A 10,313-nucleotide genomic window follows, 5' to 3' on the forward strand; every position below is an offset into this window, starting at 1 on the left:
TCCGGCTTAGACGACACGGCCGTGTGCACATGTTAGGCGAAATGTAAACAAGCTAAAGCAGAATGTAAAATATTCACAGTTATACTATAAAACTCGAAATGATGAATGAAAGTCATCTTAAAATGGTTTTAAATTTAAAATCATGCTTGTATTGTTTATTAATTCACACTGCACATTTATATAGCATATACACATTCTAGTATACACGTGGCATTATATGGCGATTGACATACATTTCCTAATCAGACAATCAGATAATATATTATTTTATCTAGACAGGAAAAACATTAGTGAACTTCATCCAAGTTTTTTCTATAACGTTGATGAAAGCATCGAATATACGAAGTGTCTCTGCGATATGAAATATTAACGTAGTGTGACCGGTTACACAAGGGAAGATAAGTCACATCTTGTTCAATATTTACTGGACTGCGCGTTAGGTGAGAAATGCACGATTGGAATGGGTTAATATATTTTCCCGTTCATAACCATGATTCTTATCGTAAACGTAGGGGTATTGTATAGACACGTCACGTTATACCAATACTATACTCTTTATGGTGTGCACCAAGCTAGGAAACGACTAAAGTAGTAATATTTTTCATTCATATCTTTGGTATTACGCGGGCAGGAGGCGAACCTACGACCTCCCACATTCGAAGCGAACGCTCTACCACTAATCGAGTTTTGAGATTCTCAGTCCCTAGCTAGACTGAACAGTCTGACATCGCCGCTTCTCTTGTTTTGCGTCTAACTTAAAGGCAAAATGTAGATGATAAGAAATGGCCTTTAAGGTTAAATCATTGCTCTCACGCACATTTAAAAAAAAACATACAGCCCCTATGACGTTAACATATTCATTTTTAAACTAAAAATGGCAAATGTCTTCTTATCTTTAAAGGAAAAAGTTCCCTTTCACCAAGACCCAGTTGTATATGGCTCTGTCGTGTAATCACTTGCTTCACAGCGTTTTTTTTTCTCGAATTCTCACTAGAGTCTATTCAACATACGAGTTATAGAATCCGCTAAGCCGGTGCTGGGTGAGGGGTGGGGGGGGGGGGGGGGGTTGGGGGAGAGGTGATGCACATTTCATTACCTCCTATGAACAGACTCAATCTTCCAAAGGATCTTTTTACAGATTTTATTACTCATGTCAAGACAATATAAACATTTCATTTTACTGACAGCGAGCATTGCAGGAAAGATAAATGTGTTCATCTGTATCAGGTAAGAAATAATTACAGCAGAACAACAATTTTTCGGCGACGCCGTCTAAATTCGTTTTCGTTACCTATGCCACGTGACTTCAGTTTGCAAATCAAACTACTTGATAACGCATTATAGATATTTTATCAAAATGGAAGATTTATGCAACACTCTGCCTGATTGGACGAGAGTGTCAATTTCTTTCACTCTGTTGATTGTGCTACGCTGAGTGAAATGTAGACAAAGTGTTTATCCTAAACGACGCTGTTCACAGTTTTAAAGCTAACTTTGGCTCAGTATATTTAGCAAGAATATTGATATATCTCAAAATGATAAGTAAGTTTAATAAATATGATAAAAACCTGTTCAAATACCAACATATATCAAATTAAAGAAAGAGCTGAATACGGTCTGCGTATCACATGAATAAGGGTGTGATAAGAGTGTTTCATGTAGAGAAATGCTTTTAAAAAAATTTCTTTGTTACAATTGTCGTCTGTATATGAAAAGTTTTCTTGCTTTTGTGACTTATTCAGATTGCATAATAAAATGAGAACTTGTTTGCTTTGATATATTTGTTATAAATTATTTAACTGATATATTATATATGAATATTTTTCTTTAGTATGGTATGCAAATATTGAACTCAGTTGAAATCTGTTTTATTATATATATGCTATATAATGACTGAATCTCATTACACTAGAAAAGAAGGTACGCTGCATACAGTTTATCTATGTGATATGACTACGGTCAAACTTTGCTTATAAAACAGAACTATTGAAATAATTACAATTGTATGTTTTGCTTTACCTTCACTTTTTTTATAGGTGTGACGTCATTGTCCAAAGATTGATGAATAGCGAATATGCATTTGTTAAAGCGAGATCAGTTGGCCTATTTTAAAAATAAATAAAAATAATAAATAAAAAAATCCTTTAATTGATTTTTTCTCATGTATTCTAATCAAACTTGATTTGTAGCATCTTTATTAGGCCCGCAGCCAACTTTGTTCAGCTGGGACATTTAACCCCCTTTAGGGGCTGCTAGAGCTAAAACTAGAAACGCCTTTATACAGCGTCTCATGAACAGCTTGGTGGATCTTTGGCATACTTGGTCTGGAGCATCATTATAAGGTCCTCTTCCAAATTTATTTATATAGGAACTTGGGCCCCATTAGGGACCACTATAGCTAAAAGTAGATATGCCTTTCTTCGCATTAACCACTAAAATGTAATGGATTTTTATCAAACTCGATGTGTAACAATATCGTAAGGTCTCCTGCTATTTTGTTACACATGGGGATAGGGACCAATTTAGCTAAAAATATAAACACGTTTAATGACCTCTTCTCATGAACCGCTTCATGAATCTTCATCAAACTACTGCTGTAATTATTCGTCTAAGGATAAACGAAACAAAATTGCAGCCCTACGAAACCTTTGCGAAAAATTAAAAGAGAACCATTTAAATTGTTAAAGTGCGGTGTTTAGTTTTGCAATTTGAAAAATGTTAGATGAAAGATGAATGTTAGATGAAAAATTCATAAACTTCTTTCCTTATTACAATTCGCCGACCATCATTTTTAAAGATATTTCTTGTTTATATATTTCATGCGACAAAGAGGTTGTTCGACCGCAGAATAATTTTAACAGGGCATAGCCGGAGTGAATAATTAATATACGTGGCATGTAATCAATTCGGAGTGTTAATATTATATTAAATCATGGTTCTGCTTTATATTATTTCGATACTGATATATATATATATATATATATATATATATATATATATATATATATAAAAGTTCAATTTGTAAGGAATAAACAGCAGCAGACTTCTGTGTTTTACAATTATTTTAATTCTTCACTGCAAGCGCTTTCAATACATATATCTTCAGGCAGTTTACATTTTGAAATAATGTACAATGACGTCACGTCATAACAAAACCTGCACAAGGATTTTACTGACTTTTTTAATATATATATATATATATACGTGTATTTTATGTAAGCAAGGATCAATAGTGAAACACTACTTCATGGCACATGTATGGCGACAAAAACAGTAGGTCGTCAACACGTACCGCGAAATGATTTAGGATGCATAGATGTCTAGGGGGTTATCCAATACGACTAATCATGTGAAATTGTTATATATATTTATTATTTCGATTCTGAAATGTCTTTCATACAAAGTAGTAGAACAAATATTACACATTTCGTGCACTTCCCTAGAGACGCTAATTCCTATACCATAGGCTAAGTACATGGATTTTTCACCAAAGTCCGCAGCATCGTTTTTAAGATTTTCCTCGAGTTTGCACATATAGTTGCGCTTGGTCCCTTTAAGGACCGCCAAAGTTAAAAATATTTTTAACACTTTGAACAACTTCTTAGAAAGCGCTTGCATCTTTTCTACCAAAACCCGCCTGCTAAGCTCAATAGGGAAAGCGCCGATCTACGGATCGCGGGGCCGTGAGTTCGATCCTCGGGCGGTCCGTATGTTCTCCGTGACGATTTGATTGAAGACAGTGTGTCTGAAATCATTCGCCCTCCACCTCTGATTCATGTGGGTAAGTCGGCATTTACTTGCGGAGGACAGGTTTGTACTGGTACAGAATCCATGAACACTTTTTAAACTATTTTTGATGAACCACGTGATGGATGTTCTCAAAAGTGTGTGTATAGTATTCTTGAAATGACTTTTTTTGTTGTAAAAAATAGGTCACTTGACGACTTTTAATAGTTATCAGAGCTGAAAATAAAATAAAAATCTTTAAGCAAATGCTTTTCATAAACCATATGAAGTGTAGTCCTCTCTAAGTTTTGTTCAACTGGTAGTGTCCAGCCCCTTTAGTGGCCGCCACAGCTAACTATAAAAAATCTAATGATCAAGAACCTTGGATTTCCAGCAAACTTGGTGGTTTGGAGGAGGACTGTCTCAAAGGTTAGTTCAACTATCTGTTGTTGGCTCCTTTAGAATCTACTAGAGCTAAATATAGAGAATCCTTGAAACAACATCTTTTCATGTAATACTTGAAGGACGTTGTCTGTAGCATCCTTATTAGTCCCGTCTCTATTTTATTTAGATGGTTGTGTTTGGTCACTTTTAGGATTGCCAGAGCAAAATAAAGAAAATCTTTTAAGTAACTTACCATGAATTACACGATTTTGTTCATCAAACTTGGTCAGAAGCATCTGGCATCAGCTTTTCCACATATTTTCAAGTAGTAATGTTTGACTGGACTGTCAGAATTTAAAATACAGCAGTATTTACTGGTTAGAAACATTTTTGTTTGAACTTATCTAAAGTCAGTTCAAACAGGCCTCAAGAAAAATATGAAATCCTAAAACTGCGTCATCTCTGATACGAAGTTCGTTTACGAAAATTATTATTGCCATATATCCATGGCCATATTATTGAAAGAATGATATAAACTCTTGATTTGGCATGAAATAAACCACAGACTGACTCAAAATACCGGTAGTCTAAAACTTGTTGTGTAATGCAACATATCATAGAAGCATTATAGTAAAACATAGTGTGGAGTGGGTCTCATTAGTGTTATAGCCTAATAAGCCATGGTGACAGGAAGAAAATGTCACTGTAAATGTTATACCATACCCTTAGTATGCTATAAGAACCATGGTCATGAACGGGAAAATATACTAACCCATTTCAATCGCGCATTTTTCACATAAAAGGAGCAGTTCGGTAAATGTGTACTATAGATACTGTACAAGTGGTAATTTATATTCGATTGTGTATCGGTCATATATTCAATATTTGTTACAGAAAACAACTTGGATGAACTTCCCTTTACGGAGTTCCGGTCTAGATAACAAAATTATTCTGATTGGCTGATGTGAAAATGTATGTCAGTCGTCGTTTAACTACACGTGTACGCTAAATGTGCAATGTGAATTAAATAAACAATACTTATAGGTTATTAGCTTTGTATCGGGAAATATGCACGAGTTCTTCAGCGGAAATATTGCGCGACTTTAAGAGCGCAATATTATTCCGCTTAAGAACGAGTGCATATTTCCCGATGCAAAGATAATAACCTTTTTATTACGTCACGCACCCGATATGAAATTCAGGCGTTAGTGTATGGAAAAATATTGACGTTTCCGGTACCAGAGTAACTTAACGGGGAATAGAAACGAGTATGTAATAAAAATGTGTACTAATGTATGACCATTTCTAAGATGAAATTCATTCATCATTTCGATTTTTGTTGTACAGCTGTAAATATTTTGCATTCTAATTTTGTTTATTAACAATTCGCCTAGCATGTACACACTGCTGTGACCCCTAGACCGGATGGTCATTAGGGAAGTTCACGCAAGTATTTTTCTATAACGTTGACGAAAGCATAAAATACACAGTAGGGAGTATCTCTGCAATGTGAAATATTGATACAAAGCGACTGATGCACGATGGAAAATAAATTACCGCTTGTTCAATATGGTTGATACCCATTCATCGAACGAGAAAAGTACGATTGAAATAGGTTAGTGCATGTTACCGTTTATGACTACGATTCTTATAGTATACCTAGGGATAATTATAGGTTATTAACTTTGTATCTGAAAATATGCACGAGTTCTTCAGCGGAAATATTGCGCGACTTTAGGAGCGCAATATTCCTCCGCTGAAGAACGAGTGCATATTTCCCGATGCAAAGATAATAATCTTTTTATTACATACGTATCTACACGTAAATATATAACGCAATTATCATAAATTTGTTCAACAGCCTGAATAGGACTGACAAAACTGAACTAAATAGAAAAAAATAGTGCAGCAACACACACTGAATTACGTCACGCACCCGATATGAAATTCAGGCGTCAGTGTATGGAAAAATATTGACGTTTCCGGTACCAGTGTAACTTAACGGTAAATAGAAACGAGTATGTAATAAGGTATAATATGTACAGTGGCATTTTCATTCTGGTCTGGTGCCAGTGACTTAAACATACTGTGGATTGGAGTTGAGTTTACTGAATAAGATTTATATCTAAGGATTTTAATGATTGATGCCGATGGATTTTTTTTTATATTTTACACAGTGTTTGAGGTACAATTGCATTAAATTGTTGACATACTCTCGTTAAATTTCGAAATAAATTCTACACTATAATCATTTTCTTGGAGCGATAACATAACAACGATAGAAGGTCAATGTCTATAATAATTTCTCTTACAATAGTGACGCAATACAAAGGTATGTACCATCTTTTTATTTAAAAATAAAAACACACACACAACAATTGCTGTATTGCATTCAGGCCAGTAAAAGGTTTGCTTTGATGGTGTCAAATAAAACAAATATTCATGGTGATCTTAGTCAAGTTGTGAATATATTACAAAAGATACATGTCCGTATTCTTTCTAAACGATTGAAATACCAACGGTATCTGATTCTATTTTCTATTCACAAATAATTATGATTGCTATTGTTTACCTAATTCATTTTGCACCAAAAATAGTAATATGTATTTTCATACATTTTGCAATTATTATATAAACTAATTGTGCTTGTCTAACAGATACTTCTCAGATACGGAGTATAACGTTCTGCTATGTTGTGGCGTTCAAATTGGTCATTTCAGCGGGTGGCAGGAGGACTTCATCTATGGACAGTACCTGAGAAACAGGTCCAATATGTTCCCATCTATAGACAGTACTTGAGACACAGGTCCAATATGTTCCCATCTATAGACAGTACCTGAGACACAGGTCCAATATGTTCCCATCTATAGACAGTACCTGAGACACAGGTCCAGTATGTTCCGGTTTCGTACTAAAACTGTTTCACGGAGCCAGTAGATGGATTTGATTTCAAGTTCCAGATTTTTTTAATGCTTTGGACGCCAAAATATGTAGAACTGTACCCGAGGAGTAATAATTGACACAAATTCAACTTATATATATTGAATTCTGCTTAAGCCGGTGCTAGGGGGCGTGGGCAGTGTTGCGTTTTCCATTACTTCTCATGAACAGACTCAATAAAACCGAGTCTGCAATTTTCACTGTTTGCTTTGTTCTCGGTGCTTCCGAGGGATCTACTTTCCAGATTTTATATCAATTCATACTACTTTGAATATACGAAACACTAAAATTCAAAATAAATAAAATCATGGAGGTAGACTCATTGTTAAATCTACAGATTTTGTTTGATCATTAAAAATACAGTCATACATCATTGGGTGTTTTTAACAGTTTATACAGTATAGAATACAGAAATTGTCACGTTAAAAAAATAGAAGAATTTATATAAGTTAAGACATTAGCCGAGTTTACCTATAAATGCCAAACAGCAGGTTTATCGATATTTTAGTGTAAAGGGAAACAACTACAACGGCGCACAAGGCAAAAAATCAATACCGACAAGAGTTGCGGTTCTCGTATATTTCACGCTCAAAGTTGGGGATGTTAAGACATTATTACTTTTGCTATCGTTCTATTACAGAGAAATCAGTCGTCCTGCAATATATGTACTTGAGAACTCTGTATTTATCGTTACAAATCTTAATGTATTTGCATACAAATGTGTTTTAAACATATAATTGACAACAGATATGGACTGAGTAAATTTTCAATGTATTCCAATTGCCACGTCATGCATCGGTATTACAGCTTTCACGCCGTCTCTTATACTAACAAGAGGGTCATGATAACCCTGGATCGCTCACCTGAGTAATATGAGCTACATGTTTCAAATGTCAAACTGATGCTAAAATATTAAGAAAGTTGGTCAGTAGGTCACATTCATGGTCACTGAAAGTCAGTTTTAAGATCAGTGTGCAAAACTGTATGTCATCCAAATTTTAAGGCTGTATCTTAAGGAAGAAGGTCAAGGTCACAGTCAAGTGACCCCTACTTGGGGTCATCAGGTAATTATAATTTTAACAGTCTAGGAAATATGATTTGATCATTTTTGAAGTATTTTTTCCTATATAACTAATATAACAAGTGACCCCCGGGGCAGGGCCTCTTTTCATCCCAGGGTAATAATTTGAACATTCTTGTTAGAGAACCACTAGGCAATGCTACATAACAAATATCAAAAGCCTAGGCCCTGAACTTTCAGACAAGAAGATTTTTAAAGTTTTTTTCCTATGTAAGTTTATGTAAAACTTTGGACCCCTAGGGCAGGGCCTCTTTTCATCCCAGGGAGCATAATTTGAACAATTTTGGTAGAGGACCACTAGTTAATGCAACATACCAAATATCAAAAGCCTAGGCATTGCAGTTTCAGGCAAGAAGATTTTTTAAGTTTTTTTCCTATATAAGTGTATGTAAAACTTGGGACCCCCTGGGTGGGCCTCTTTTCACCTCAGGGGAATAATTTGAATAATCTTGGTAGAGGACCACTGGGCAATGCAACATACTAAATATCAAAAGCCTAGGCCTTGCAGTTTCAGACAAGAAGATAAAAAAAGAAAATTCCTATATAAATCTATGTAAAACTTGGGACCCCCGGGGCGAGTCTCTTTTTAACCCAGGGTAATAATTTGAATAATCTTGGTACAGAACCACTTGATGATGCTACATACCAAATATCAAAGCCACAGGCCCTGTGGTTTTGGACAAGAAGATTTTCAAAGTTTTTCCCTATATAAGTCTACAGTAAACCTCGCTTACAAGGAACAGCTTGGGACCTCTAAAATTTGTTCCTTATAACAGAGGTTCCTTATATCCATACAGCAAACTAGTTCCTTGTAACCGAGGTTTGTATAAAGAACACAATTTGTATAGCAAACACTATTTGACTGACATTTGAAAAGGGCTATGTGTTCACACTCTGGGCCAACCATGAATCTTTATGTGAGAAAGTTGCGAGTCTAGTACAGAGATAGTAAAGGTAAACCGCCTGCATCTATATGACTGAAACAGTGTTCAACCTTATCTATGAACATAATTATATCTATGAACACAGTGTTAAACCTAAACTTAGCCAAAATGTACGTTCGTAAGAATGACCGTAATTTGTGTTTATTTTTTCTGTTATTTCTATCTTCTTTTTTAGAGAGCGCTACATTATGACTATGACTCCCCTTACCTTGCTCGACTGCATATTATGTGAATAGGCAACAATACTAATACAAGAGGACCATGATGGTCCTGAATCGCTCACCTATCCCAACATGACCCAGTGTTGAACTAAGTATGATGTCGTTATTTCTATTATTTGACATAGTGGCCTAGTTTTTGAGCACATGTGACCTAGATATCATCAAAATAAAAAATTCTGACCAATTTTCATGAAGATCCATTGAAAAGTATGACCTCGAGAGAGGTCACAAGGTTTTTCTATTATTTGACCTAATGACCTAGTTTTTGAAGGCATGTGACCCACTTTTTTATTTGACCTAGATATTATCAAGGTGAACATTCTCACCAAATTTCATGAAGATCTCATGAAAAATATGGCCTCTAGAGAGGTCACAAGGTTTTTCTATTTTCGACCTACTGACCTAGTTTTTGACCGCACATGACCCAGTTTCGAACTTGACCTAGATATCATCAAGTTGAACACTCTCACCAATTTTCATGAAGATCCATTGAGAAATATGGCCTCTAGAGAGGTCACAAGGTTTTTCTATTTTTAGACCTACTGACCTAGTTTATGAAGGCACGTGACCCACTTCGAAATTGACCTAGATATCATCAAGGTGAACATTCTTACCAGTTTTCATGAAGATCTCACGAAAAATATGGCCTCTAGAGAGGTCACAAGGTTTTTCTATTTTTCAACCTACTTACCTAGTTTTTGACCGCACGTGACCCAGTTATAAACTTGACCTAGATATCATCAAGCTGAACACTCTCACCAATTTTCATGAAGTTCCATTGAGAAATATGGCCTCTAGAGACGTCACAAGGTTTTTCTATTTTTAGACCTACTGACCTAGTTTTTAACCGCACGTGACCCAGTTTCGAACTTGATCTAGATATCATCAAGATGAACATTCTGATTCATTTTCATGAAGATCTCTTGAAAAATATGGCCTTTAGGAGGTCACAAGGTTTTTCTATTTTTAGATCTACTGACCTAGTTATTGACCACACATAATCCAGTTTCGAACTTG

This window comes from Mercenaria mercenaria, chromosome 13, assembly GCF_021730395.1.
Source record: "Mercenaria mercenaria strain notata chromosome 13, MADL_Memer_1, whole genome shotgun sequence".
Classification (NCBI taxonomy): Eukaryota; Metazoa; Mollusca; class Bivalvia; order Venerida; family Veneridae; genus Mercenaria; species Mercenaria mercenaria.